Source organism: Oncorhynchus mykiss, chromosome 25 (assembly GCF_057628025.1).
Source record: "Oncorhynchus mykiss isolate SJ-2025 chromosome 25, ASM5762802v1, whole genome shotgun sequence".
NCBI lineage: Eukaryota > Metazoa > Chordata > Actinopteri > Salmoniformes > Salmonidae > Oncorhynchus > Oncorhynchus mykiss.
In genome coordinates this window covers 39,119,244-39,147,218 of record NC_143046.1, presented here as the reverse complement: position 1 = coordinate 39,147,218, position 27,975 = coordinate 39,119,244, and the positions used below count along the sequence as shown (strand labels likewise).

The window sequence follows — 27,975 nt, the reverse complement described above, 5'->3', positions numbered from 1 at the left end:
AGCTACAATGAATGCAGCCTCCGGATGAATGGTTTCCAGTTTGCAAAGAGTTAAATAAAGTTTGTTCAGAGCCATCGATGTGTCTGCTTGGGGGGGGATGTATACGGCTGTGATTATAATCGAAGAGAATTCTCTTGGTAGATAATGCGGTCTACATTTGATTGTGAGGAATTCTAAATCAGGTGAACAGAAGGATTTGAGTTCCTGTATGTTTCTTTCATCACACCATGTCACGTTAGTCATAAGGCATACGCCCCCGCCCCTCTTCTTACCAGAAAGTTGTTTGTTTCTGTCTGCGCGATGTGTGGAGAAACCCGTTGGCTGCACCGCTTCGGATAGAGTCTCTCCAGTGAGCCACGTTTCCGTGAAGCAAAGAACGTTACAGTCTCTGATGTCCCTCTGGAATGCTACCCTTGCTCGGATTTCATCAACCTTGTTGTCAAGAGACTGGACATTGGCAAGAAGAATGCTAGGGAGTGGTGCACGATGTGCCCGTCTCCGGAGTCTGACCAGAAGACCGCCTCGTTTCCCTCTTTTTCGGAGTTGTTTTTTTTTGGGTCGCTGCATGGAATCCACTCAGTTGTCCTGTTTGTAAGGCAGAACACAGGATCCGCGTCGCGAAAAACATATTCTTGGTAGTACTGATGGTGAGTTGATGCTGATCTTATATTCAGTAGTTCTTCTCGACTGTATGTAATGAAACCTAAGATGAGCTGGGGTACTAATGTAAGAAATAACACGTAAAAAAACAAAAAACTGCATAGTTTCCTAGGAACGCGAAGCGAGGCGGCCATCTCTGTCGGCGCCGGAAGTAGCACATAAGAGAGAGTTTTCTTTATTAGGTTATGTTGATCACAAGCTAAAATCTCCCTTATTAGACAATTTCTCAGGATCAAATACTGGCGCCCCCTTGAAATCAAGTACTTTCTCAGTGTTTCTTGAGAGAGGGAGTGCTCTGCAAAAATGTCCCTCATTAGATGGTTTTTCTCTGTCAGACAGTTCCTAACAGAGGTGGAAGTGCAACAGACTTCAGATCAATAGGTCTCAGATTGTAATATATTTGTCATCTTCAAATCAAATACTTTATGGGTATGTTTTCAGAGAGAGAGTGTTCTTCATTAGTTTTTGTTGATCTCCAGCTATAATGTCCCTTATTAGACAATTTTTCGGCCTTTAGACAGTTTCAAGCAGAGGGGGTATAGCTCAGTGGTAGAGCATTTGACTGCAGATCAAGAGGTCCCAGGTTCAAATCCTGATGCCCCCTTTAAATCAAGTGCTTTCAAAGAGTATTTTGAGGGTAGAGGACTCTTTTTTCGAATATGTTACTCAGGCAAAATTGTCCCTTATTAGACAATTTCTCAGGATCAAATACTGGCGCCCCCTTGAAATCAAGTACTTTCTCAGTGTTTCTTGAGAGAGGGAGTGCTCTGCAAAAATGTCCCTCATTAGATGTTTTTTCTCTGTCAGACAGTTCCTAACAGAGGTGGAAGTGCAACAGACTTCAGATCAATAGGTCTCAGATGGTAGTATTATTGTCATCAAGAAATCAATTACTTTATGGGTATGTTTTCAGAGAGAGAGTGTTCTTTATTCGTTTTTGTCAAACTCCAGCTATTATGTCCCTTATTTGACCATTTTTCCGCCTTTAGACAGTTTCTAGCAGAGGGGGTATAGCTCAGTGGTAGAGCATTTGACTGCAGATCAAGAGGTCCCAGGTTCAAATCCTGATGCCCCCTTTAAATCAAGTGCTTTCAAAGAGTATTTTGAGGGTAGAGGACTCTTTTTTCGAATATGTTACTCAGGCAAAATTGTCCCTTATTAGACAATTTCTCAGGATCAAATACTGGCGCCCCCTTGAAATCAAGTACTTTCTCAGTGTTTCTTGAGAGAGGGAGTGCTCTGCAAAAATGTCCCTCATTAGATGGTTTTTCTCTGTCAGACAGTTCCTAACAGAGGTGGAAGTGCAACAGACTTCAGATCAATAGGTCTCAGATGGTAATATTATTGTCATCAAGAAATCAATTACTTTATGGGTATGTTTTCAGAGAGAGAGTGTTCTTTATTAGTTTTTGTCGATCTCCAGCTATTATGTCCCTTATTTGACCATTTTTCCGCCTTTAGACAGTTTCTAGCAGAGGGGGTATAGCTCAGTGGTAGAGCATTTGACTGCAGATCAAGAGGTCCCAGGTTCAAATCCTGATGCCCCCTTTAAATCAAGTGCTTTCAAAGAGTATTTTGAGGGTAGAGGACTCTTTTTTCGAATATGTTACTCAGGCAAAATTGTCCCTTATTAGACAATTTCTCACGTTCAAATCCTGGCAGCCCCTTGAAATCAAGTACTTTCTAAGTGTATCTTGAGAGAGGGAGTGCTCCTTTTTTGGTTATGTTACTCAGTCTAAAATGTCCCTCATTCAATGGTTTTTCTCTGTCAGACAGTTCCTAACAGAGGTGGAAGTGCAACAGACTTCAGATCAATAGGTCTCAGATTGTAATATATTTGCCATCTTGAAATCAAATACTTTATGGGTATGTTTTCAGAGAGAGAGAGTGTTCTATATTAGTTTTTGTTGATCTCCAGCTATAATGTCCCTTATTTGACAATTTTTCCGCCTTTAGACAGTTTCTAGCAGAGGGGGTATAGCTCAGTGGTAGAGCATTTGACTGCAGATCAAGAGGTCCCAGGTTCAAATTCTGATGCCCCCTTAAAATCAAGAGCTTTCTAAGAGTATTTTGAGGGTAGAGGACTTTTTTTCCGAATATGTTACTCATGCAAAATTGTCCCTTATTAGACAATTTCTCACGTTCAAATCCTGTCACCCCCTTGAAATCAAGTACTTTCTAAGTGTATTTTGAGACAGGGAGTGCTCCTTTTTTGGTTATGTTACTCAGTCTAAAATGTCCCTCATTCAATGTTTTTTCTCTGTCAGACAGTTCCTATCAAAGGTGGAAGTGCAATAGACTTCAGATCAATAGGTCTCAGATTGTAATTTTTTTGTCAACTTGAAATCAAACACTTTATGGGTACGTTTTCAAAGAGACAGTTTTCTTTATTAGGTTATGTTGATCACAAGCTAAAATCTCCCTTATTAGACAATTTCTCAGGATCAAATACTGGCGCCCCCTTGAAATCAAGTACTTTCTCAGTGTTTCTTGAGAGAGGGAGTGCTCTGCAAAAATGTCCCTCATTAGATGTTTTTTCTCTGTCAGACAGTTCCTAACAGAGGTGGAAGTGCAACAGACTTCAGATCAATAGGTCTCAGATGGTAATATTATTGTCATCAAGAAATCAATTACTTTATGGGTATGTTTTCAGAGAGAGAGTGTTCTATATTAGTTTTTGTTGATCTCCAGCTATAATGTCCCTTATTTGACAATTTTTCCGCCTTTAGACAGTTTCTAGCAGAGGGGGTATAGCTCAGTGGTAGAGCATTTGACTGCAGATCAAGAGGTCCCAGGTTCAAATCCTGATGCCCCCTTGAAATCAAGTACTTTCTAAGTGTATTTTGAGAGAGGGAGTGCTCCTTTTTTGGTTATGTTACTCAGTCTAAAATGTCCCTCATTCAATGTTTTTTCTCTGTCAGACAGTTCCTATCAGAGGTGGAAGTGCAATAGACTTCAGATCAATAGGTCTCAGATTGTAATTTATTTGCCATCTTGAAATCAAATACTTTATGGGTATGTTTTCAGAGAGAGAGAGTGTTCTATATTAGTTTTTGTTGATCTCCAGCTATAATGTCCCTTATTAGACAATTTCTCAGGATCAAATACTGGCGCCCCCTTGAAATCAAGTACTTTCTCAGTGTTTCTTGAGAGAGGGAGTGCTCTGCAAAAATGTACCTCATTAGATGGTTTTTCTCTGTCAGACAGTTCCTAACAGAGGTGGAAGTGCAACAGACTTCAGATAAATAGGTCTCAGATGGTAATATTATTGTCATCAAGAAATCAATTACTTTATGGGTATGTTTTCAGAGAGAGAGTGTTCTTTATTAGTTTTTGTTGATCTCCAGCTATTATGTCCCTTATTTGACCATTTTTCCGCCTTTAGACAGTTTCTAGCAGAGGGGGTATAGCTCAGTGGTAGAGCATTTGACTGCAGATCAAGAGGTCTCAGGTTCAAATCCTGATGCCCCCTTTAAATCAAGGGCTTTCAAAGAGTATTTTTAGGGTAGAGGACTCTTTTTTCGTATATGTTACTCAGACAAAATTGTCCCTTATTAGACAATTTCTCACGTTCAAATCCTGTCACCCCCTTGAAATCAAGTACTTTCTAAGTGTATTTTGAGAGAGGGAGTGCTCCTTTTTTGGTTATGTTACTCAGTCTAAAATGTCCCTCATTCAATGTTTTTTCTCTGTCAGACAGTTCCTATCAGAGGTGGAAGTGCAATAGACTTCAGATCAATAGGTCTCAGATTGTAATTTATTTGCCATCTTGAAATCAAATACCTTATGGGTATGTTTTCAGAGAGAGAGAGTGTTCTATATTCGTTTTTGTTGATCTCCAGCTATAATGTCCCTTTTTTGACAATTTCTCCGCCTTTAGACAGTTTGTAGCAGTGGGGGTATAGCTCAGTGGTAGAGCATTTGACTGCAGATCAAGAGGTCCCAGGTTCAAATCCTGATGCCCCCTTTAAATCAAGTGCTTTCAAAGAGTATTTTGAGGGTAGAGGACTCTTTTTTCGAATATGTTACTCAGGCAAAATTGTCCCTTATTAGACAATTTCTCACGTTCAAATCCTGGCAGCCCCTTGAAATCAAGTACTTTCTAAGTGTATCTTGAGAGAGGGAGTGCTCCTTTTTTGGTTATGTTACTCAGTCTAAAATGTCCCTCATTCAATGGTTTTTCTCTGTCAGACAGTTCCTAACAGAGGTGGAAGTGCAACAGACTTCAGATCAATAGGTCTCAGATGGTAATATTATTGTCATCAAGAAATCAATTACTTTATGGGTATGTTTTCAGAGAGAGAGTGTTCTATATTAGTTTTTGTTGATCTCCAGCTATAATGTCCCTTATTTGACAATTTTTCCGCCTTTAGACAGTTTCTAGCAGAGGGGGTATAGCTCAGTGGTAGAGCATTTGACTGCAGATCAAGAGGTCCCAGGTTCAAATCCTGATGCCCCCTTGAAATCAAGTACTTTCTAAGTGTATTTTGAGAGAGGGAGTGCTCCTTTTTTGGTTATGTTACTCAGTCTAAAATGTCCCTCATTCAATGTTTTTTCTCTGTCAGACAGTTCCTATCAGAGGTGGAAGTGCAATAGACTTCAGATCAATAGGTCTCAGATTGTAATTTATTTGCCATCTTGAAATCAAATACTTTATGGGTATGTTTTCAGAGAGAGAGAGTGTTCTATATTAGTTTTTGTTGATCTCCAGCTATAATGTCCCTTATTAGACAATTTCTCAGGATCAAATACTGGCGCCCCCTTGAAATCAAGTACTTTCTCAGTGTTTCTTGAGAGAGGGAGTGCTCTGCAAAAATGTCCCTCATTCAATGTTTTTTCTCTGTCAGACAGTTCCTATCAGAGGTGGAAGTGCAATAGACTTCAGATCAATAGGTCTCAGATTGTAATTTATTTGCCATCTTGAAATCAAATACTTTATGGGTATGTTTTCAGAGAGAGAGAGTGTTCTATATTAGTTTTTGTTGATCTCCAGCTATAATGTCCCTTATTAGACAATTTCTCAGGATCAAATACTGGCGCCCCCTTGAAATCAAGTACTTTCTCAGTGTTTCTTGAGAGAGGGAGTGCTCTGCAAAAATGTCCCTCATTAGATGTTTTTTCTCTGTCAGACAGTTCCTAACAGAGGTGGAAGTGCAACAGACTTCAGATCAATAGGTCTCAGATGGTAATATTATTGTCATCAAGAAATCAATTACTTTATGGGTATGTTTTCAGAGAGAGTGTTCTTTATTAGTTTTTGTCGATCTCCAGCTATTATGTCCCTTATTTGACCATTTTTCCGCCTTTAGACAGTTTCTAGCAGAGGGGGTATAGCTCAGTGGTAGAGCATTTGACTGCAGATCAAGAGGTCCCAGGTTCAAATCCTGATGCCCCCTTTAAATCAAGGGCTTTCAAAGAGTATTTTGAGGGTAAAGGACTCTTCTTTCGAATATGTTACTCAGGCAAAATTGTCCCTTATTAGACAATTTCTCACGTTCAAATCCTGGCACCCCCTTGAAATCAAGTATTTTCTAAGTGTATCTTGAGAGAGGGAGTGCTCCTTTTTTGGTTATGTTACTCAGTCTAAAATGTCCCTCATTCAATGTTTTTTCTCTGTCAGATAGTTCCTATCAGAGGTGGAAGTGCAATAGACTTCAGATCAATATGTCTCAGATTGTAATTTTTTGTCAACTTGAAATCAAACACTTTATGGGTACGTTTTCACAGAGAGAGTTTTCTTTATTAGGTTATGTTGATCACAAGCTAAAATCTCCCTTATTAGACAATTTCTCAGGATCAAATACTGGCGCCCCCTTGAAATCAAGTACTTTCTCAGTGTTTCTTGAGAGAGGGAGTGCTCTGCTAAAATGTCCCTCATTAGATGTTTTTTCTCTGTCAGACAGTTCCTAACAGAGGTGGAAGTGCAACAGACTTCAGATCAATAGGTCTCAGATTGTAATATATTTGCCATCTTGAAATCAAATACTTTATGGGTATGTTTTCAGAGAGAGAGAGTGTTCTATATTAGTTTTTGTTGATCTCCAGCTATAATGTCCCTTATTTGACAATTTTTCCGCCTTTAGACAGTTTCTAGCAGAGGGGGTATAGCTCAGTGGTAGAGCATTTGACTGCAGATCAAGAGGTCCCAGGTTCAAATTCTGATGCCCCCTTAAAATCAAGAGCTTTCTAAGAGTGTTTTGAGGGTAGAGGACTTTTTTTCCAAATATGTTACTCAGGCAAAATTGTCCCTTATTAGACAATTTCTCACGTTCAAATCCTGTCACCCCCTTGAAATCAAGTACTTTCTAAGTGTATTTTGAGAGAGGGAGTGCTCCTTTTTTGGTTATGTTACTCAGTCTAAAATGTCCCTCATTCAATGTTTTTTCTCTGTCAGACAGTTCCTATCAGAGGTGGAAGTGCAATAGACTTCAGATCAATAGGTCTCAGATTGTAATTTTTTTGTCAACTTGAAATCAAACACTGTATGGGTATGTTTTCAAAGAGACAGTTTTCTTTATTAGGTTATGTTGATCACAAGCTAAAATCTCCCTTATTAGACAATTTCTCAGGATCAAATACTGGCGCCCCCTTGAAATCAAGTACTTTCTCAGTGTTTCTTGAGAGAGGGAGTGCTCTGCAAAAATGTCCCTCATTAGATGGTTTTTCTCTGTCAGACAGTTCCTAACAGAGGTGGAAGTGCAACAGACTTCAGATAAATAGGTCTCAGATGGTAATATTATTGTCATCAAGAAATCAATTACTTTATGGGTATGTTTTCAGAGAGAGTGTTCTTTATTAGTTTTTGTCGATCTCCAGCTATTATGTCCCTTATTTGACCATTTTTCCGCTTTTAGACAGTTTCTAGCAGAGGGGGTATAGCTCAGTGGTAGAGCATTTGACTGCAGATCAAGAGGTCCCAGGTTCAAATCCTGATGCCCCCTTTAAATCAAGGGCTTTCAAAGAGTATTTTGAGGGTAAAGGACTCTTCTTTCGAATATGTTACTCAGGCAAAATTGTCCCTTATTAGACAATTTCTCACGTTCAAATCCTGGCACCCCCTTGAAATCAAGTATTTTCTAAGTGTATCTTGAGAGAGGGAGTGCTCCTTTTTTGGTTATGTTACTCAGTCTAAAATGTCCCTCATTCAATGTTTTTTCTCTGTCAGATAGTTCCTATCAGAGGTGGAAGTGCAATAGACTTCAGATCAATATGTCTCAGATTGTAATTTTTTGTCAACTTGAAATCAAACACTTTATGGGTACGTTTTCACAGAGAGAGTTTTCTTTATTAGGTTATGTTGATCACAAGCTAAAATCTCCCTTATTAGACAATTTCTCAGGATCAAATACTGGCGCCCCCTTGAAATCAAGTACTTTCTCAGTGTTTCTTGAGAGAGGGAGTGCTCTGCTAAAATGTCCCTCATTAGATGTTTTTTCTCTGTCAGACAGTTCCTAACAGAGGTGGAAGTGCAACAGACTTCAGATCAATAGGTCTCAGATTGTAATATATTTGCCATCTTGAAATCAAATACTTTATGGGTATGTTTTCAGAGAGAGAGAGTGTTCTATATTAGTTTTTGTTGATCTCCAGCTATAATGTCCTTTATTTGACAATTTTTCCGCCTTTAGACAGTTTCTAGCAGAGGGGGTATAGCTCAGTGGTAGAGCATTTGACTGCAGATCAAGAGGTCCCAGGTTCAAATTCTGATGCCCCCTTAAAATCAAGAGCTTTCTAAGAGTGTTTTGAGGGTAGAGGACTTTTTTTCCAAATATGTTACTCAGGCAAAATTGTCCCTTATTAGACAATTTCTCACGTTCAAATCCTGTCACCCCCTTGAAATCAAGTACTTTCTAAGTGTATTTTGAGAGAGGGAGTGCTCCTTTTTTGGTTATGTTACTCAGTCTAAAATGTCCCTCATTCAATGTTTTTTCTCTGTCAGACAGTTCCTATCAGAGGTGGAAGTGCAATAGACTTCAGATCAATAGGTCTCAGATTGTAATTTTTTTGTCAACTTGAAATCAAACACTGTATGGGTATGTTTTCAAAGAGACAGTTTTCTTTATTAGGTTATGTTGATCACAAGCTAAAATCTCCCTTATTAGACAATTTCTCAGGATCAAATACTGGCGCCCCCTTGAAATCAAGTACTTTCTCAGTGTTTCTTGAGAGAGGGAGTGCTCTGCAAAAATGTCCCTCATTAGATGGTTTTTCTCTGTCAGACAGTTCCTAACAGAGGTGGAAGTGCAACAGACTTCAGATAAATAGGTCTCAGATGGTAATATTATTGTCATCAAGAAATCAATTACTTTATGGGTATGTTTTCAGAGAGAGAGTGTTCTTTATTAGTTTTTGTCGATCTCCAGCTATTATGTCCCTTATTTGACCATTTTTCCGCTTTTAGACAGTTTCTAGCAGAGGGGGTATAGCTCAGTGGTAGAGCATTTGACTGCAGATCAAGAGGTCCCAGGTTCAAATCCTGATGCCCCCTTTAAATCAAGTGCTTTCAAAGAGTATTTTGAGGGTAGAGGACTCTTTTTTCAAATATGTTACTCAGGCAAAATTGTCCCTTATTAGACAATTTCTCACGTTCAAATCCTGTCACCCCCTTGAAATCAAGTACTTTCTAAGTGTATTTTGAGAGAGGGAGTGCTCCTTTTTTGGTTATGTTACTCAGTCTAAAATGTCCCTCATTCAAAGTTTTTTCTCTGTCAGACAGTTCCTGTCAGAGGTGGAAGTGCAATAGACTTCAGATCAATAGGTCTCAGATTGTAATTTATTTGCCATCTTGAAATCAAATACTTTATGGGTATGTTTTCAGAGAGAGAGTGTGTTCTATATTAGTTTTTGTTGATCTCCAGCTATAATGTCCCTTATTTGACCATTTTTCCGCCTTTAGACAGTTTGTAGCAGAGGGGGTATAGCTCAGTGGTAGAGCATTTGACTGCAGATCAAGAGGTCCCAGGTTCAAATTCTGATGCCCCCTTCAAATCAAGAGCTTTCTAAGAGTATTTTGAGGGTAGAGGACTTTTTTTCCAAATATGTTACTCAGGCAAAATTGTCCCTTATTAGACAATTTCTCACGTTCAAATCCTGTCACCCCCTTGAAATCAAGTACTTTCTAAGTGTATTTTGAGAGAGGGAGTGCTCCTTTTTTGGTTATGTTACTCAGTCTAAAATGTCCCTCATTCAATGTTTTTTCTCTGTCAGACAGTTCCTATCAGAGGTGGAAGTGCAATAGACTTCAGATCAATAGGTCTCAGATTGTAATTTTTTTGTCAACTTGAAATCAAACACTGTATGGGTATGTTTTCAAAGAGACAGTTTTCTTTATTAGGTTATGTTGATCACAAGCTAAAATCTCCCTTATTAGACAATTTCTCAGGATCAAATACTGGCGCCCCCTTGAAATCAAGTACTTTCTCAGTGTTTCTTGAGAGAGGGAGTGCTCTGCAAAAATGTCCCTCATTAGATGGTTTTTCTCTGTCAGACAGTTCCTAACAGAGGTGGAAGTGCAACAGACTTCAGATAAATAGGTCTCAGATGGTAATATCATTGTCATCAAGAAATCAATTACTTTATGGGTATGTTTTCAGAGAGAGAGTGTTCTTTATTAGTTTTTGTCGATCTCCAGCTATTATGTCCCTTATTTGACAATTTTTCCGCTTTTAGACAGTTTCTAGCAGAGGGGGTATAGCTCAGTGGTAGAGCATTTGACTGCAGATCAAGAGGTCCCAGGTTCAAATCCTGATGCCCCCTTTAAATCAAGTGCTTTCAAAGAGTATTTTGAGGGTAGAGGACTCTTTTTTCGAATATGTTACTCAGGCAAAATTGTCCCTTATTAGACAATTTCTCACGTTCAAATCCTGTCACCCCCTTGAAATCAAGTACTTTCTAAGTGTATTTTGAGAGAGGGAGTGCTCCTTTTTTGGTTATGTTACTCAGTCTAAAATGTCCCTCATTCAAAGTTTTTTCTCTGTCAGACAGTTCCTGTCAGAGGTGGAAGTGCAATAGACTTCAGATCAATAGGTCTCAGATTGTAATTTATTTGCCATCTTGAAATCAAATACTTTATGGGTATGTTTTCAGAGAGAGAGTGTGTTCTATATTAGTTTTTGTTGATCTCCAGCTATAATGTCCCTTATTTGACAATTTTTCCGCCTTTAGACAGTTTGTAGCAGAGGGGGTATAGCTCAGTGGTAGAGCATTTGACTGCAGATCAAGAGGTCCCAGGTTCAAATTCTGATGCCCCCTTAAAATCAAGAGCTTTCTAAGAGTATTTTGAGGGTAGAGGACTTTTTTTCCGAATATGTTACTCATGCAAAATTGTCCCTTATTAGACAATTTCTCACGTTCAAATCCTGTCACCCCCTTGAAATCAAGTACTTTCTAAGTGTATTTTGAGAGAGGGAGTGCTCCTTTTTTGGTTATGTTACTCAGTCTAAAATGTCCCTCATTCAATGTTTTTTCTCTGTCAGACAGTTCCTATCAGAGGTGGAAGTGCAATAGACTTCAGATCAATAGGTCTCAGATTGTAATTTTTTTGTCAACTTGAAATCAAACACTGTATGGGTATGTTTTCAAAGAGACAGTTTTCTTTATTAGGTTATGTTGATCACAAGCTAAAATCTCCCTTATTAGACAATTTCTCAGGATCAAATACTGGCGCCCCCTTGAAATCAAGTACTTTCTCAGTGTTTCTTGAGAGAGGGAGTGCTCTGCAAAAATGTCCCTCATTAGATGGTTTTTCTCTGTCAGACAGTTCCTAACAGAGGTGGAAGTGCAACAGACTTCAGATAAATAGGTCTCAGATGGTAATATTATTGTCATCAAGAAATCAATTACTTTATGGGTATGTTTTAAGAGAGAGAGTGTTCTTTATTAGTTTTTGTCGATCTCCAGCTATTATGTCCCTTATTTGACAATTTTTCCGCCTTTAGACAGTTTCTAGCAGAGGGGGTATAGCTCAGTGGTAGAGCATTTGACTGCAGATCAAGAGGTCCCAGGTTCAAATCCTGATGCCCCCTTAAAATCAAGAGCTTTCTAAAAGTATTTTGAGGGTAGAGGACTTTTTTTTCCGAATATGTTATTTAGGCAAAATTGTCCCTTATTTGACAATTTTTCCGCCTTTAGACAGTTTCTAGCAGAGGGGGTATAGCTCAGTGGTAGAGCATTTGACTGCAGATCAAGAGGTCCCAGGTTCAAATCCTGATGCCCCCTTAAAATCAAGAGCTTTCTAAAAGTATTTTGAGGGTAGAGGACTTTTTTTCCCGAATATGTTACTTAGGCAAAATTGTCCCTTATTTGACAATTTTTCCGCCTTTAGACAGTTTCTAGCAGAGGGGGTATAGCTCAGTGGTAGAGCATTTGACTGCAGATCAAGAGGTCCCAGGTTCAAATCCTGATGCCCCCTTTTCAAGTGCTTTCAAAGAGTATTTTGAGGGTAGAGGACTCTTTTTTCGAATATGTTACTCAGGGAAAATTGTCCCTTATTAGACAATTTCTCACGTTCAAATCCTGTCACCCCCTTGAAATCAAGTACTTTCTAAGTGTGTTTTGAGGGAGGGAGTGCTCCTTTTTTGGTTATGTTACTCAGTCTAAAATGTCCCTCATTCAATGTTTTTTCTCTGTCAGACAGTTCCTATCAGAGGTGGAAGTGCAATAGACTTCAGATCAATAGGTCTCAGATTGTAATTTTTTTGTCAACTTGAAATCAAACACTTTATGGGTACGTTTTCAAAGAGAGAGTTTTCTTTATTAGGTTATGTTGATCACAAGCTAAAATCTCCCTTATTAGACAATTTCTCAGGATCAAATACTGGCGCCCCCTTGAAATCAACTACTTTCTCAGTGTTTCTTGAGAGAGGGAGCGCTCTGCTAAAATGTCCCTCATTAGATGGTTTTTCTCTGTCAGACAGTTCCTAACAGAGGTGGAAGTGCAACAGACTTCAGATAAATAGGTCTCAGATGGTAATATTATTGTCATCAAGAAATCAATTACTTTATGGGTATGTTTTCAGAGAGAGAGAGTTTTCTATATTAGTTTTTGTTGATCTCCAGCTATAATGTCCCTTATTAGACAATTTTTCCGCCTTTAGACAGTTTCTAGCAGAGGGGGTATAGCTCAGTGGTAGAGCATTTGACTGCAGGTCAAGAGGTCCCAGGTTCAAATCCTGATGCCCCCTTTAAATCAAGTGCTTTCAAAGAGTATTTTGAGGGTAGAGGACTCTTTTTTCGAATATGTTACTCAGACAAAATTGTCCCTTATTAGACAATTTCTCACGTTCAAATCCTGGCACCCCCTTGAAATCAAGTACTTTCTAAGTGTATCTTGAGAGAGGGAGTGCTCCTTTTTTGGTTATGTTACTCAGTCTAAAATGTCCCTCATTCAATGGTTTTTCTCTGTCAGATAGTTCCTATCAGAGGTGGAAGTGCAATAGACTTCAGATCAATATGTCTCAGATTGTAATTTTTTTGTCAACTTGAAATCAAACACTTTATGGGTATGTTTTCAAAGAGAGAATCAAATCAAATCAAATCAAATTTTATTTGTCACATACACATGGTTAGCAGATGTTAATGCGAGTGTAGCGAAATGCTTGTGCTTCTAGTTCCGACAATGCAGTAATAACCAACAAGTAATCTAACTAACAATTCCAAAACTACTGTCTTGTACACAGTGTAAGGGGATAAAGAATATGTACATAAGGATATATGAATGAGTGATGGTACAGAGCAGCATAGGCAAGATACAGTAGATGGTATCGAGTACAGTATGTACAAATGAGATGAGTATGTAAACAAAGTGGCATAGTTAAAGTGGCTAGTGATACATGTATTACATAAGGATACAGTCGATGATATAGAGTACAGTATATACGTATGCATATGAGATGAATAATGTAGGGTAAGTAACATTATATAAGGTAGCATTGTTTAAAGTGAATAGTGATATATTTACATCATTTCCCATCAATTCCCATTATTAAAGTGGCTGGAGTTGAGTCAGTGTCAGTGTGTTGGCAGCAGCCACTCAATGTTAGTGGTGGCTGTTTAACAGTCTGATGGCCTTGAGATAGAAGCTGTTTTTCAGTCTCTCGGTCCCAGCTTTGATGCACCTGTACTGACCTCGCCTTCTGGATGATAGCGGGGTGAACAGGCAGTGGCTCGGGTGGTTGATGTCCTTGATGATCTTTATGGCCTTCCTGTGACATCGGGTGGTGTAGGTGTCCTGGAGGGCAGGTAGTTTGCCCCCGGTGATGCGTTGTGCAGACCTCACCACCCTCTGGAGAGCCTTACGGTTGAGGGCGGAGCAGTTGCCGTACCAGGCGGTGATACAGCCCGCCAGGATGCTCTCGATTGTGCATCTGTAGAAGTTTGTGAGTGCTTTTGGTGACAAGCCAAATTTCTTCAGCCTCCTGAGGTTGAAGAGGCGCTGCTGCGCCTTCTTCACAATGCTGTCTGTGTGAGTGGACCAATTCAGTTTGTCTGTGATGTGTATGCCGAGGAACTTAAAACTTGCTACCCTCTCCACTACTGTTCCATCGATGTGGATAGGGGGGTGTTCCCTCTGCTGTTTCCTGAAGTCCACAATCATCTCCTTAGTTTTGTTGACGTTGAGTGTGAGGTTATTTTCCTGACACCACACTCCGAGGGCCCTCACCTCCTCCCTGTAGGCCGTCTCGTCGTTTTTGGTAATCAAGCCTACCACTGTTGTGTCGTCCGCAAACTTGATGATTGAGTTGGAGGCGTGCGTGGCCACGCAGTCGTGGGTGAACAGGGAGTACAGGAGAGGGCTCAGAACGCACCCTTGTGGGGCCCCAGTGTTGAGGATCAGCGGGGAGGAGATGTTGTTGCCTACCCTCACCACCTGGGGGCGGCCCGTCAGGAAGTCCAGTACCCAGTTGCACAGGGCGGGGTCGAGACCCAGGGTCTCGAGCTTGATGACGAGCTTGGAGGGTACTATGGTGTTGAATGCCGAGCTGTAGTCAATGAACAGCATTCTCACATAGGTATTCCTCTTGTCCAGATGGGTTAGGGCGGTGTGCAGTGTGGTTGAGATTGCATCGTCTGTGGACCTATTTGGGCGGTAAGCAAATTGGAGTGGGTCTAGGGTGTCAGGTAGGGTGGAGGTGATATGGTCCTTGACTAGTCTCTCAAAGCACTTCATGATGACGGAAGTGAGTGCTACGGGGCGGTAGTCGTTTAGCTCAGTTACCTTAGCTTTCTTGGGAACAGGAACAATGGTGGCCCTCTTGAAGCATGTGGGAACAGCAGACTGGTATAGGGATTGATTGAATATGTCCGTAAACACACCGGCCAGCTGGTCTGCGCATGCTCTGAGGGCGCGGCTGGGGATGCCGTCTGGGCCTGCAGCCTTGCGAGGGTTAACACGTTTAAATGTCTTACTCACCTCGGCTGCAGTGAAGGAGAGACCGCATGTTTTCGTTGCCGGCCGTGTCAGTGGCACTGTATTGTCCTCAAAGCGGGCAAAAAAGTTGTTTAGTCTGCCTGGGAGCAGGACATCCTGGTCCGTGACTGGGCTGGATTTCTTCCTGTAGTCCGTGATTGACTGTAGACCCTGCCACATGCCTCTTGTGTCTGAGCCGTTGAATTGAGATTCTACTTTGTCTCTGTACTGACGCTTAGCTTGTTTGATAGCCTTGCGGAGGGAATAGCTGCACTGTTTGTATTCGGTCATGTTACCAGACACCTTCCCCTGATTAAAAGCAGTGGTTCGCGCTTTCAGTTTCACGCGAATGCTGCCATCAATCCACGGTTTCTGGTTAGGGAATGTTTTAATCGTTGCTATGGGAACGACATCTTCAACGCACGTTCTAATGAACTCACACACCGAATCAGCATATTCGTCAATGTTGTTGTCTGACGCAATACGAAACATGTCCCAGTCCACGTGGTGGAAGCAGTCTTGGAGTGTGGAGTCAGCTTGGTCGGACCAGCGTTGGACAGACCTCAGCGTGGGAGCCTCTTGTTTTAGTTTCTGTCTGTAGGCAGGGATCAACAAAATGGAGTCGTGGTCAGCTTTTCCGAAAGGGGGGCGGGGCAGGGCCTTATATGCGTCGCGGAAGTTAGAGTAACAATGATCCAAGGTCTTTCCACCCCTGGTTGCGCAATCGATATGCTGATAAAATTTAGGGAGTCTTGTTTTCAGATTAGCCTTGTTAAAATCCCCAGCTACAATGAATGCAGCCTCCGGATGAATGGTTTCCAGTTTGCAAAGAGTTAAATAAAGTTTGTTCAGAGCCATCGATGTGTCTGCTTGGGGGGGGATGTATACGGCTGTGATTATAATCGAAGAGAATTCTCTTGGTAGATAATGCGGTCTACATTTGATTGTGAGGAATTCTAAATCAGGTGAACAGAAGGATTTGAGTTCCTGTATGTTTCTTTCATCACACCATGTCACGTTAGTCATAAGGCATACGCCCCCGCCCCTCTTCTTACCAGAAAGTTGTTTGTTTCTGTCTGCGCGATGTGTGGAGAAACCCGTTGGCTGCACCGCTTCGGATAGAGTCTCTCCAGGGAGCCACGTTTCCGTGAAGCAAAGAACGTTACAGTCTCTGATGTCCCTCTGGAATGCTACCCTTGCTCGGATTTCATCAACCTTGTTGTCAAGAGACTGGACATTGGCAAGAAGAATGCTAGGGAGTGGTGCACGATGTGCCCGTCTCCGGAGTCTGACCAGAAGACCGCCTCGTTTCCCTCTTTTTCGGAGTTGTTTTTTTTGGGGTCGCTGCATGGAATCCACTCAGTTGTCCTGTTTGTAAGGCAGAACACAGGATCCGCGTCGCGAAAAACATATTCTTGGTAGTACTGATGGTGAGTTGATGCTGATCTTATATTCAGTAGTTCTTCTCGACTGTATGTAATGAAACCTAAGATGAGCTGGGGTACTAATGTAAGAAATAACACGTAAAAAAACAAAAAACTGCATAGTTTCCTAGGAACGCGAAGCGAGGCGGCCATCTCTGTCGGCGCCGGAAGTAGCACATAAGAGAGAGTTTTCTTTATTAGGTTATGTTGATCACAAGCTAAAATCTCCCTTATTAGACAATTTCTCAGGATCAAATACTGGCGCCCCCTTGAAATCAAGTACTTTCTCAGTGTTTCTTGAGAGAGGGAGTGCTCTGCAAAAATGTCCCTCATTAGATGGTTTTTCTCTGTCAGACAGTTCCTAACAGAGGTGGAAGTGCAACAGACTTCAGATCAATAGGTCTCAGATGGTAGTATTATTGTCATCAAGAAATCAATTACTTTATGGGTATGTTTTCAGAGAGAGAGTGTTCTTTATTAGTTTTTGTCGATCTCCAGCTATTATGTCCCTTATTTGACCTTTTTTCCGCCTTTAGACAGTTTCGAGCAGAGGGGGTATAGCTCAGTGGTAGAGCATTTGACTGCAGATCAAGAGGTCCCAGGTTCAAATCCTGATGCCCCCTTTAAATCAAGTGCTTTCAAAGAGTATTTTGAGGGTAGAGGACTCTTTTTTCGAATATGTTACTCAGGCAAAATTGTCCCTTATTAGACAATTTCTCAGGATCAAATACTGGCGCCCCCTTGAAATCAAGTACTTTCTCAGTGTTTCTTGAGAGAGGGAGTGCTCTGCAAAAATGTCCCTCATTAGATGGTTTTTCTCTGTCAGACAGTTCCTAACAGAGGTGGAAGTGCAACAGACTTCAGATCAATAGGTCTCAGATGGTAATATTATTGTCATCAAGAAATCAATTACTTTATGGGTATGTTTTCAGAGAGAGAGTGTTCTTTATTAGTTTTTGTCGATCTCCAGCTATTATGTCCCTTATTTGACCATTTTTCCGCCTTTAGACAGTTTCTAGCAGAGGGGGTATAGCTCAGTGGTAGAGCATTTGACTGCAGATCAAGAGGTCCCAGGTTCAAATTCTGATGCCCCCTTAAAATCAAGAGCTTTCTAAGAGTATTTTGAGGGTAGAGGACTTTTTTTCCGAATATGTTACTCAGGCAAAATTGTCCCTTATTAGACAATTTCTCACGTTCAAATCCTGTCACCCCCTTGAAATCAAGTACTTTCTAAGTGTATTTTGAGAGAGGGAGTGCTCCTTTTTTGGTTATGTTACTCAGTCTAAAATGTCCCTCATTCAATGTTTTTTCTCTGTCAGACAGTTCCTATCAAAGGTGGAAGTGCAATAGACTTCAGATCAATAGGTCTCAGATTGTAATTTTTTTGTCAACTTGAAATCAAACACTTTATGGGTACGTTTTCAAAGAGACAGTTTTCTTTATTAGGTTATGTTGATCACAAGCTAAAATCTCCCTTATTAGACAATTTCTCAGGAAATAATACTGGCGCCCCCTTGAAATCAAGTACTTTCTCAGTGTTTCTTGAGAGAGGGAGTGCTCTGCAAAAATGTCCCTCATTAGATGTTTTTTCTCTGTCAGACAGTTCCTAACAGAGGTGGAAGTGCAACAGACTTCAGATCAATAGGTCTCAGATGGTAATATTATTGTCATCAAGAAATCAATTACTTTATGGGTATGTTTTCAGAGAGAGAGTGTTCTTTATTAGTTTTTGTCGATCTCCAGCTATTATGTCCCTTATTTGACCATTTTTCCGCCTTTAGACAGTTTCTAGCAGAGGGGGTATAGCTCAGTGGTAGAGCATTTGACTGCAGATCAAGAGGTCCCAGGTTCAAATTCTGATGCCCCCTTAAAATCAAGAGCTTTCTAAGAGTATTTTGAGGGTAGAGGACTTTTTTTCCGAATATGTTACTCAGGCAAAATTGTCCCTTATTAGACAATTTCTCACGTTCAAATCCTGTCACCCCCTTGAAATCAAGTACTTTCTAAGTGTATTTTGAGAGAGGGAGTGCTCCTTTTTTGGTTATGTTACTCAGTCTAAAATGTCCCTCATTCAATGTTTTTTCTCTGTCAGACAGTTCCTATCAAAGGTGGAAGTGCAATAGACTTCAGATCAATAGGTCTCAGATTGTAATTTTTTTGTCAACTTGAAATCAAACACTTTATGGGTACGTTTTCAAAGAGACAGTTTTCTTTATTAGGTTATGTTGATCACAAGCTAAAATCTCCCTTATTAGACAATTTCTCAGGATCAAATACTGGCGCCCCCTTGAAATCAAGTACTTTCTCAGTGTTTCTTGAGAGAGGGAGTGCTCTGCAAAAATGTCCCTCATTAGATGTTTTTTCTCTGTCAGACAGTTCCTAACAGAGGTGGAAGTGCAACAGACTTCAGATCAATAGGTCTCAGATGGTAATATTATTGTCATCAAGAAATCAATTACTTTATGGGTATGTTTTCAGAGAGAGAGTGTTCTTTATTAGTTTTTGTCGATCTCCAGCTATTATGTCCCTTATTTGACCATTTTTCCGCCTTTAGACAGTTTCTAGCAGAGGGGGTATAGCTCAGTGGTAGAGCATTTAACTGCAGATCAAGAGGTCCCAGGTTCAAATCCTGATGCACCCTTTAAATCAAGTGCTTTCAAAGAGTATTTTGAGGGTAGAGGACTCTTTTTTCGAATATGTTACTCAGGCAAAATTGTCCCTTATTAGACAATTTCTCACGTTCAAATCCTGGCAGCCCCTTGAAATCAAGTACTTTCTAAGTGTATCTTGAGAGAGGGAGTGCTCCTTTTTTGGTTATGTTACTCAGTCTAAAATGTCCCTCATTCAGTGGTTTTTCTCTGTCAGATAGTTCCTATCAGAGGTGGAAGTGCAATAGACTTCAGATCAATATGTCTCAGATTGTAATTTTTTTGTCAACTTGAAATCAAACACTTTATGGGTATGTTTTCAAAGAGAGAGTTTTCTTTATTAGGTTATGTTGATCACAAGCTAAAATCTCCCTTATTAGACAATTTCTCAGGATCAAATACTGGCGCCCCCTTGAAATCAACTGCTTTCTAAGTGTATCTTGAGAGAGGGAGTGCTCTGCTAAAATGTCCCTCATTAGATGTTTTTTCTCTGTCAGACAGTTCCTAACAGAGGTGGAAGTGCAACAGACTTCAGATCAATAGGTCTCAGATTGTAATATATTTGCCATCTTGAAATCAAATACTTTATGGGTATGTTTTCAGAGAGAGAGAGTGTTCTATATTAGTTTTTGTTGATCTCCAGCTATAATGTCCCTTATTTGACCATTTTTCCGCCTTTAGACAGTTTCTAGCAGAGGGGGTATAGCTCAGTGGTAGAGCATTTGACTGCAGATCAAGAGGTCCCAGGTTCGAATTCTGATGCCCCCTTAAAATCAAGAGCTTTCTAAGAGTATTTTGAGGGTAGAGGATTTTTTTTCCGAATATGTTACTCAGGCAAAATTGTCCCTTATTAGACAATTTCTCACGTTCAAATCCTGTCACCCCCTTGAAATCAAGTACCTTCTAAGTGTATTTTGAGAGAGGGAGTGCTCCTTTTTTGGTTATGTTACTCAGTCTAAAATGTCCCTCATTCAATGTTTTTTCTCTGTCAGACAGTTCCTATCAGAGGTGGAAGTGCAATAGACTTCAGATCAATAGGTCTCAGATTGTAATTTTTTTGTCAACTTGAAATCAAACACTTTATGGGTATGTTTTCAAAGAGAGAGTTTTCTTTATTAGGTTATGTTGATCACAAGCTAAAATCTCCCTTATTAGACAATTTCTCAGGATCAAATACTGGCGCCCCCTTGAAATCAACTACTTTCTAAGTGTATCTTGAGAGAGGGAGTGCTCTGCTAAAATGTCCCTCATTAGATGTTTTTTCTCTGTCAGACAGTTCCTAACAGAGGTGGAAGTGCAACAGACTTCAGATCAATAGGTCTCAGATTGTAATATATTTGCCATCTTGAAATCAAATACTTCATGGGTATGTTTTCAGAGAGAGAGAGTGTTCTATATTAGTTTTTGTTGATCTCCAGCTATAATGTCCCTTATTTGACAATTTTTCCGCCTTTAGACAGTTTCTAGCAGAGGGGGTATATCTCAGTGGTAGAGCATTTGACTGCAGATCAAGAGGTCCCAGGTTCAAATTCTGATGCCCCCTTAAAATCAAGAGCTTTCTAAGAGTATTTTGAGGGTAGAGGACTTTTTTTCCGAATATGTTACTCAGGCAAAATTGTCCCTTATTAGACAATTTCTCACGTTCAAATCCTGTCACCCCCTTGAAATCAAGTACTTTCTAAGTGTATTTTGAGAGAGGGAGTGCTCCTTTTTTGGTTATGTTACTCAGTCTAAAATGTCCCTCATTCAATGTTTTTTCTCTGTCAGACAGTTCCTATCAAAGGTGGAAGTGCAATAGACTTCAGATCAATAGGTCTCAGATTGTAATTTTTTTGTCAACTTGAAATCAAACACTTTATGGGTACGTTTTCAAAGAGACAGTTTTCTTTATTAGGTTATGTTGATCACAAGCTGAAATCTCCCTTATTAGACAATTTCTCAGGATCAAATACTGGCGCCCCCTTGAAATCAAGTACTTTCTCAGTGTTTCTTGAGAGAGGGAGTGCTCTGCAAAAATGTCCCTCATTAGATGGTTTTTCTCTGTCAGACAGTTCCTAACAGAGGTGGAAGTGCAACAGACTTCAGATAAATAGGTCTCAGATGGTAATATTATTGTCATCAAGAAATCAATTACTTTATGGGTATGTTTTCAGAGAGAGAGTGTTCTTTATTAGTTTTTGTCGATCTCCAGCTATTATGTCCCTTATTTGACCATTTTTCCGCCTTTAGACAGTTTCTAGCAGAGGGGGTATAGCTCAGTGGTAGAGCATTTGACTGCAGATCAAGAGGTCCCAGGTTCAAATCCTGATGCCCCCTTTAAATCAAGTGCTTTCAAAGAGTATTTTGAGGGTAGAGGACTCTTTTTTCGAATATGTTACTCAGGCAAAATTGTCCCTTATTAGACAATTTCTCACGTTCAAATCCTGGCAGCCCCTTGAAATCAAGTACTTTCTAAGTGTATCTTGAGAGAGGGAGTGCTCCTTTTTTGGTTATGTTACTCAGTCTAAAATGTCCCTCATTCAATGGTTTTTCTCTGTCAGACAGTTCCTATCAGAGGTGGAAGTGCAATAGACTTCAGATCAATAGGTCTCAGATTGTAATTTTTTTGTCAACTTGAAATCAAACACTTTATGGGTATGTTTTCAAAGAGAGAGTTTTCTTTATTAGGTTATGTTGATCACAAGCTAAAATCTCCCTTATTAGACAATTTCTCAGGATCAAATACTGGCGCCCCCTTGAAATCAACTACTTTCTAAGTGTATCTTGAGAGAGGGAGTGCTCTGCTAAAATGTCCCTCATTAGATGTTTTTTCTCTGTCAGACAGTTCCTAACAGAGGTGGAAGTGCAACAGACTTCAGATCAATAGGTCTCAGATTGTAATATATTTGTCATCTTCAAATCAAATACTTTATGGGTATGTTTTCAGAGAGAGAGTGTTCTTCATTAGTTTTTGTTGATCTCCAGCTATAATGTCCCTTATTAGACAATTTTTCGGCCTTTAGAAAGTTTCAAGCAGAGGGGGTATAGCTCAGTGGTAGAGCATTTGACTGCAGATCAAGAGGTCCCAGGTTCAAATCCTGATGCCCCCTTTAAATCAAGTGCTTTCAAAGTGTATTTTGAGGGTAGAGGACTCTTTTTTCGAATATGTTACTCAGGGAAAATTGTCCCTTATTAGACAATTTCTCAGTGTCAAATCCTGGCGCCCCCCTTGAAATCAAGTACTTTCTAAGTGTATTTTGAGAGAGGGAGTGCTCCTTTTTTGGTTATGTTACTCAGTCTAAAATGTCCCTCATTCAATGGTTTTTCTCTGTCAGATAGTTCCTATCAGAGGTGGAAGTGCAATAGACTTCAGATCAATAGGTCTCAGATTGTAATTTTTTTGTCAACTTGAAATCAAACACTTTATGGGTATGTTTTCAAAGAGAGAGTTTTCTTTATTAGGTTATGTTGATCACAAGCTAAAATCTCCCTTATTAGACAATTTCTCAGGATCAAATACTGGCGCCCCCTTGAAATCAACTACTTTCTAAGTGTATCTTGAGAGAGGGAGTGCTCTGCTAAAATGTCCCTCATTAGATGTTTTTTCTCTGTCAGACAGTTCCTAACAGAGGTGGAAGTGCAACAGACTTCAGATCAATAGGTCTCAGATTGTAATATATTTGCCATCTTGAAATCAAATACTTTATGGGTATGTTTTCAGAGAGAGAGAGTGTTCTATATTAGTTTTTGTTGATCTCCAGCTATAGTGTCCCTTATTTGACAATTTTTCCGCCTTTAGACAGTTTCTAGCAGAGGGGGTATAGCTCAGTGGTAGAGCATTTAACTGCAGATCAAGAGGTCCCAGGTTCAAATCCTGATGCCCCCTTTAAATCAAGAGCTTTCAAAGAGTATTTTGAGGGTAGAGGACTCTTTTTTCGAATATGTTACTCAGGCAAAATTGTCCCTTATTAGACAATTTCTCACGTTCAAATCCTGGCAGCCCCTTGAAATCAAGTACTTTCTAAGTGTATCTTGAGAGAGGGAGTGCTCCTTTTTTGGTTATGTTACTCAGTCTAAAATGTCCCTCATTCAATGTTTTTTCTCTGTCAGACAGTTCCTATCAGAGGTGGAAGTGGAATAGACTTCAGATCAATAGGTCTCAGATTGTAATTTTTTTGTCAACTTGAAATCAAACACTTTATGGGTACGTTTTCGAAGAGAGAGTTTTCTTTATTAGGTTATGTTGATCACAAGCTAAAATCTCCCTTATTAGACAATTTCTCAGGATCAAATCCTGGCGCCCCCTCGAAATCAAGTACTTTCTAAGTGTATTTTGAGAGAGGGAGTGCTCCTTTTTTGGTTATGTTACTCAGTCTAAAATGTCCCTCATTCAATGGTTTTTCTCTGTCAGACAGTTCCTATCAGAGGTGGAAGTGGAATAGACTTCAGATCAATAGGTCTCAGATTGTAATTTTTTTGTCAACTTGAAATCAAACACTTTATGGGTACGTTTTCGAAGAGAGAGTTTTCTTTATTAGGTTATGTTGATCACAAGCTAAAATCTCCCTTATTAGACAATTTCTCAGGATCAAATCCTGGCGCCCCCTCGAAATCAAGTACTTTCTAAGTGTATTTTGAGAGAGGGAGTGCTCCTTTTTTGGTTATGTTACTCAGTCTAAAATGTCCCTCATTCAATGGTTTTTCTCTGTCAGACAGTTCCTATCAGAGGAGGAAGTGCAATAGACTTCAGATCAATAGATTATGTTGATCACAAGCTAAAATCTCCCTTATTAGACAATTTCTCAGGATCAAATCCTGGCGCCCCCTTGAAATCAAGTACTTTCTCAGTGTTTCTTGAGAGAGGGAGTGCTCTGCAAAAATGTCCCTCATTAGATGTTTTTTCTCAGTGAGACAGTTCCTAACAGAGGTGGAAGTGCAACAGACTTCAGATCAATAGGTCTCAGATTGTAATTTATTTGTCATCTTCAAATCAAATACTTTATGGGTATGTTTTCAGAGAGAGAGTGTTCTTTATCAGTTTTTGTCGATCTCCAGCTATTATGTCCCTTATTAGACAATTTTTCCGCCTTTAGACAGTTTCTAGCAGAGGGGGTATAGCTCAGTGGTAGAGCATGTGAGGCTGTGACTGTGACTGTAGATCAAGCATGTGACTGTAGATCAAGAGGTCCCAGGTTCAAACCCTGATGCCCCCTTTAAATCAAGTGCTTTCAAAGAGTATTTTGAGGGTAGAGGACTCTTTTTTCGATATGTTACTCAGGCAAAATTGTCCCTTATTAGACAATTTCTCAAGTTCAAATCCTGTCACCCCCTTGAAATCAAGTAGTTTATAAGTGTATTTTGAGAGAGGGAGTGCTCCTTTTTTGGTTATGTTACTCAGTCTAAAATGTCCCTCATTCAATGGTTTTTCTCTGTCAGACAGTTCCTATCAGAGGTGGAAGTGCAATAGACTTCAGATCAATAGGTCTCAGATTGTAATATATTTGTCATCTTCAAATCAAATACTTTATGGGTATGTTTTCAGAGAGAGAGTGTTCTTCATTAGTTTTTGTTGATCTCCAGCTATAATGTCCCTTATTAGACAATTTTTCGGCCTTTAGACAGTTTCAAGCAGAGAGGGTATAGCTCAGTGGTAGAGCATTTGACTGCAGATCAAGAAGTCCCAGGTTCAAATCCTGATGCCCCCTTTAAATCAAGTGCTTTCAAAGAGTATTTTGAGGGTAGAGGACTCTTTTTTCGAATATGTTACTCAGTCAAAATTGTCCCTTATTAGACAATTTCTCAAGTTCAAATCCTGTCACCCGCTTGAAATCAAGTACTTTCTATGTGTATTTTGAGAGAGGGAGTGCTCCTTTTTTGGTTATGTTACTCAGTCTAAAATGTCCCTCATTCAATGGTTTTTCTCTGTCAGACAGTTCCTATCAGAGGAGGAAGTGCAATAGACTTCAGATCAATAGGTCTCAGATTGTAATTTTTTTGTCAACTTGAAATCAAACACTTTATGGGTACGTTTTCAAAGAGAGAGTTTTCTTTATTAGGTTATGTTGATCACAAGCTAAAATCTCCCTTGTTAGACAATTTGACAGTATCAAATCCTGGCGCCCCCCTTGAAATCAAGTACTTTCTCAGTGTTTCTTGAGAGAGGGAGTGCTCTGCTAAAATGTCCCTCATTACATGTTTTTTCTCTGTCAGACAGTTCCTATCAGAGGAGGAAGTGCTATAGACTTCAGATCAATAGGTCTCAGATTGTAATTTTTTTGTCAACTTGAAATCAAACACTTTATGGGTACATTTTCAAAGAGAGAGTTTTCTTTATTAGGTTATGTTGATCACAAGCTAAAATCTCCCTTGTTAGACAATTTCTCAGTATCAAATCCTGGCGCCCCCCTTGAAATCAAGTACTTTCTAAGTGTATCTTGAGAGAGGGAGTACTCCTTTTTTGGTTATGTTACTCAGTCTAAAATGTCCCTCATTCAATGGTTTTTCTCTGTCAGACAGTTCCTATCAGAGGTGGAAGTGCAATAGACTTCAGATCAATAGGTCTCAGATTGTAATATATTTGTCATCTTCAAATCAAATACTTTATGGGTATGTTTTCAGAGAGAGAGTGTTCTTCATTAGTTTTTGTTGATCTCCAGCTATAATGTCCCTTATTAGACAATTTTTCGGCCTTTAGACAGTTTCAAGCAGAGGGGGTATAGCTCAGTGGTAGAGCATTTGACTGCAGATCAAGAGGTCCCAGATTCAAATCCTGATGCCCCCTTTAAATCAAGTGCTTTCAAAGAGTATTTTGAGGGTAGAGGACTCTTTTTTCGAATATGTTACTCAGTCAAAATTGTCCCTTATTAGACAATTTCTCAAGTTCAAATCCTGTCACCCGCTTGAAATCAAGTACTTTCTATGTGTATTTTGAGAGAGGGAGTGCTCCTTTTTTGGTTATGTTACTCAGTCTAAAATGTCCCTCATTCAATGGTTTTTCTCTGTCAGACAGTTCCTATCAGAGGAGGAAGTGCAATAGACTTCAGATCAATAGGTCTCAGATTGTAATTTTTTTGTCAACTTGAAATCAAACACTTTATGGGTACGTTTTCAAAGAGAGAGTTTTCTTTATTAGGTTATGTTGATCACAAGCTAAAATCTCCCTTGTTAGACAATTTGACAGTATCAAATCCTGGCGCCCCCCTTGAAATCAAGTACTTTCTCAGTGTTTCTTGAGAGAGGGAGTGCTCTGCTAAAATGTCCCTCATTACATGGTTTTTCTCTGTCAGACAGTTCCTATCAGAGGAGGAAGTGCAATAGACTTCAGATCAATAGGTCTCAGATTGTAATTTTTTTGTCAACTTGAAATCAAACACTTTATGGGTACATTTTCAAAGAGAGAGTTTTCTTTATTAGGTTATGTTGATCACAAGCTAAAATCTCCCTTGTTAGACAATTTCTCAGTATCAAATCCTGGCGCCCCCCTTGAAATCAAGTACTTTCTAAGTGTATCTTGAGAGAGGGAGTGCTCCTTTTTTGGTTATGTTACTCAGTCTAAAATGTCCCTCATTCAATGGTTTTTCTCTGTCAGACAGTTCCTATCAGAGGTGGAAGTGCAATAGACTTCAGATCAATAGGTCTCAGATTGTAATATATTTGTCATCTTCAAATCAAATACTTTATGGGTATGTTTTCAGAGAGAGAGTGTTCTTCATTAGTTTTTGTTGATCTCCAGCTATAATGTCCCTTATTAGACAATTTTTCGGCCTTTAGACAGTTTCAAGCAGAGGGGGTATAGCTCAGTGGTAGAGCATTTGACTGCAGATCAAGAGGTCCCAGGTTCAAATCCTGATGCCCCCTTTAAATCAAGTGCTTTCAAAGAGTATTTTGAGGGTAGAGGACTCTTTTTTCGAATATGTTACTCAGGCAAAATTGTCCCTTATTAGACAATTTCTCAAGTTCAAATCCTGTCACCCGCTTGAAATCAAGTACTTTCTAAGTGTATTTTGAGAGAGGGAGTGCTCCTTTTTTGGTTACGTTACTCAGTCTAAAATGTCCCTCATTCAATGGTTTTTCTCTGTCAGACAGTTCCTATCAGAGGAGGAAGTGCAATAGACTTCAGATCAATAGGTCTCAGATTGTAATTTTTTTGTCAACTTGAAATCAAACACTTTATGGGTACGTTTTCAAAGAGAGAGTTTTCTTTATTAGGTTATGTTGATCACAAGCTAAAATCTCCCTTGTTAGACAATTTGACAGTATCAAATCCTGGCACCCCCCTTGAAATCAAGTACTTTCTCAGTGTTTCTTGAGAGAGGGAGTGCTCTGCTAAAATGTCCCTCATTAGATGGTTTTTCTCTGTCAGACAGTTCCTAACAGAGGTGGAAGTGCAACAGACTTCAGATCAATAGGTCTCAGATTGTAATATATTTGTCATCTTCAAATCAAATACTTTATGGGTATGTTTTCAGAGAGAGAGTGTTCTTCATTAGTTTTTGTTGATCTCCAGCTATAATGTCCCTTATTAGACAATTTTTCCGCCTTTAGACAGTTTCTAGTAGAGGGGGTATAGCTCAGTGGTAGAGCATTTGACTGCAGATCAAGACGTCCCAGGTTCAAATCCTGATGCCCCCTTTAAATCAAGTGCTTTCAAAGAGTATTTTGAGGGTAGAGGACTCTTTTTTCGAATATGTTACTCAGTCAAAATTGTCCCTTATTAGACAATTTCTCAAGTTCAAATCCTGTCACCCGCTTGAAATCAAGTACTTTCTATGTGTATTTTGAGAGAGGGAGTGCTCCTTTTTTGGTTATGTTACTCAGTCTAAAATGTCCCTCATTCAATGGTTTTTCTCTGTCAGAC

General features: G+C 39.7%; 18 non-coding genes across 18 annotated transcripts; all 18 read left to right on the top strand.

Annotated features, from left to right (window-relative positions):
• Positions 1–1,192: 1,192 nt before the first annotated feature.
• On the top strand, positions 1,193–1,264 carry trnac-gca (transfer RNA cysteine (anticodon GCA)). Its single transcript has one exon. It is a non-coding gene; the product is annotated as a tRNA-Cys (tRNA).
• Positions 1,265–1,664: 400 nt separating this feature from the next.
• Positions 1,665–1,736, top strand: trnac-gca (transfer RNA cysteine (anticodon GCA)). Its single transcript has one exon. It is a non-coding gene; the product is annotated as a tRNA-Cys (tRNA).
• A 400-nt stretch (positions 1,737–2,136) lies between these two features.
• Positions 2,137–2,208, top strand: trnac-gca (transfer RNA cysteine (anticodon GCA)). Its single transcript has one exon. It is a non-coding gene; the product is annotated as a tRNA-Cys (tRNA).
• Positions 2,209–3,404: 1,196 nt separating this feature from the next.
• trnac-gca (transfer RNA cysteine (anticodon GCA)) lies at positions 3,405–3,476 on the top strand. Its single transcript has one exon. It is a non-coding gene; the product is annotated as a tRNA-Cys (tRNA).
• A 584-nt stretch (positions 3,477–4,060) lies between these two features.
• On the top strand, positions 4,061–4,132 carry trnac-gca (transfer RNA cysteine (anticodon GCA)). Its single transcript has one exon. It is a non-coding gene; the product is annotated as a tRNA-Cys (tRNA).
• A 423-nt stretch (positions 4,133–4,555) lies between these two features.
• Positions 4,556–4,627, top strand: trnac-gca (transfer RNA cysteine (anticodon GCA)). The gene has a single exon. It is a non-coding gene; the product is annotated as a tRNA-Cys (tRNA).
• Positions 4,628–5,048: 421 nt separating this feature from the next.
• trnac-gca (transfer RNA cysteine (anticodon GCA)) lies at positions 5,049–5,120 on the top strand. The gene has a single exon. It is a non-coding gene; the product is annotated as a tRNA-Cys (tRNA).
• Positions 5,121–5,984: 864 nt separating this feature from the next.
• trnac-gca (transfer RNA cysteine (anticodon GCA)) lies at positions 5,985–6,056 on the top strand. The gene has a single exon. It is a non-coding gene; the product is annotated as a tRNA-Cys (tRNA).
• A 1,473-nt stretch (positions 6,057–7,529) lies between these two features.
• On the top strand, positions 7,530–7,601 carry trnac-gca (transfer RNA cysteine (anticodon GCA)). Its single transcript has one exon. It is a non-coding gene; the product is annotated as a tRNA-Cys (tRNA).
• A 1,475-nt stretch (positions 7,602–9,076) lies between these two features.
• Positions 9,077–9,148, top strand: trnac-gca (transfer RNA cysteine (anticodon GCA)). The gene has a single exon. It is a non-coding gene; the product is annotated as a tRNA-Cys (tRNA).
• A 1,196-nt stretch (positions 9,149–10,344) lies between these two features.
• On the top strand, positions 10,345–10,416 carry trnac-gca (transfer RNA cysteine (anticodon GCA)). Its single transcript has one exon. It is a non-coding gene; the product is annotated as a tRNA-Cys (tRNA).
• Positions 10,417–11,612: 1,196 nt separating this feature from the next.
• On the top strand, positions 11,613–11,684 carry trnac-gca (transfer RNA cysteine (anticodon GCA)). The gene has a single exon. It is a non-coding gene; the product is annotated as a tRNA-Cys (tRNA).
• A 121-nt stretch (positions 11,685–11,805) lies between these two features.
• Positions 11,806–11,877, top strand: trnac-gca (transfer RNA cysteine (anticodon GCA)). Its single transcript has one exon. It is a non-coding gene; the product is annotated as a tRNA-Cys (tRNA).
• A 121-nt stretch (positions 11,878–11,998) lies between these two features.
• Positions 11,999–12,070, top strand: trnac-gca (transfer RNA cysteine (anticodon GCA)). Its single transcript has one exon. It is a non-coding gene; the product is annotated as a tRNA-Cys (tRNA).
• A 4,972-nt stretch (positions 12,071–17,042) lies between these two features.
• On the top strand, positions 17,043–17,114 carry trnac-gca (transfer RNA cysteine (anticodon GCA)). Its single transcript has one exon. It is a non-coding gene; the product is annotated as a tRNA-Cys (tRNA).
• Positions 17,115–21,383: 4,269 nt separating this feature from the next.
• Positions 21,384–21,455, top strand: trnac-gca (transfer RNA cysteine (anticodon GCA)). Its single transcript has one exon. It is a non-coding gene; the product is annotated as a tRNA-Cys (tRNA).
• A 701-nt stretch (positions 21,456–22,156) lies between these two features.
• trnac-gca (transfer RNA cysteine (anticodon GCA)) lies at positions 22,157–22,228 on the top strand. Its single transcript has one exon. It is a non-coding gene; the product is annotated as a tRNA-Cys (tRNA).
• A 4,675-nt stretch (positions 22,229–26,903) lies between these two features.
• Positions 26,904–26,975, top strand: trnac-gca (transfer RNA cysteine (anticodon GCA)). Its single transcript has one exon. It is a non-coding gene; the product is annotated as a tRNA-Cys (tRNA).
• The last annotated feature ends 1,000 nt before the right edge of the window (positions 26,976–27,975 follow it).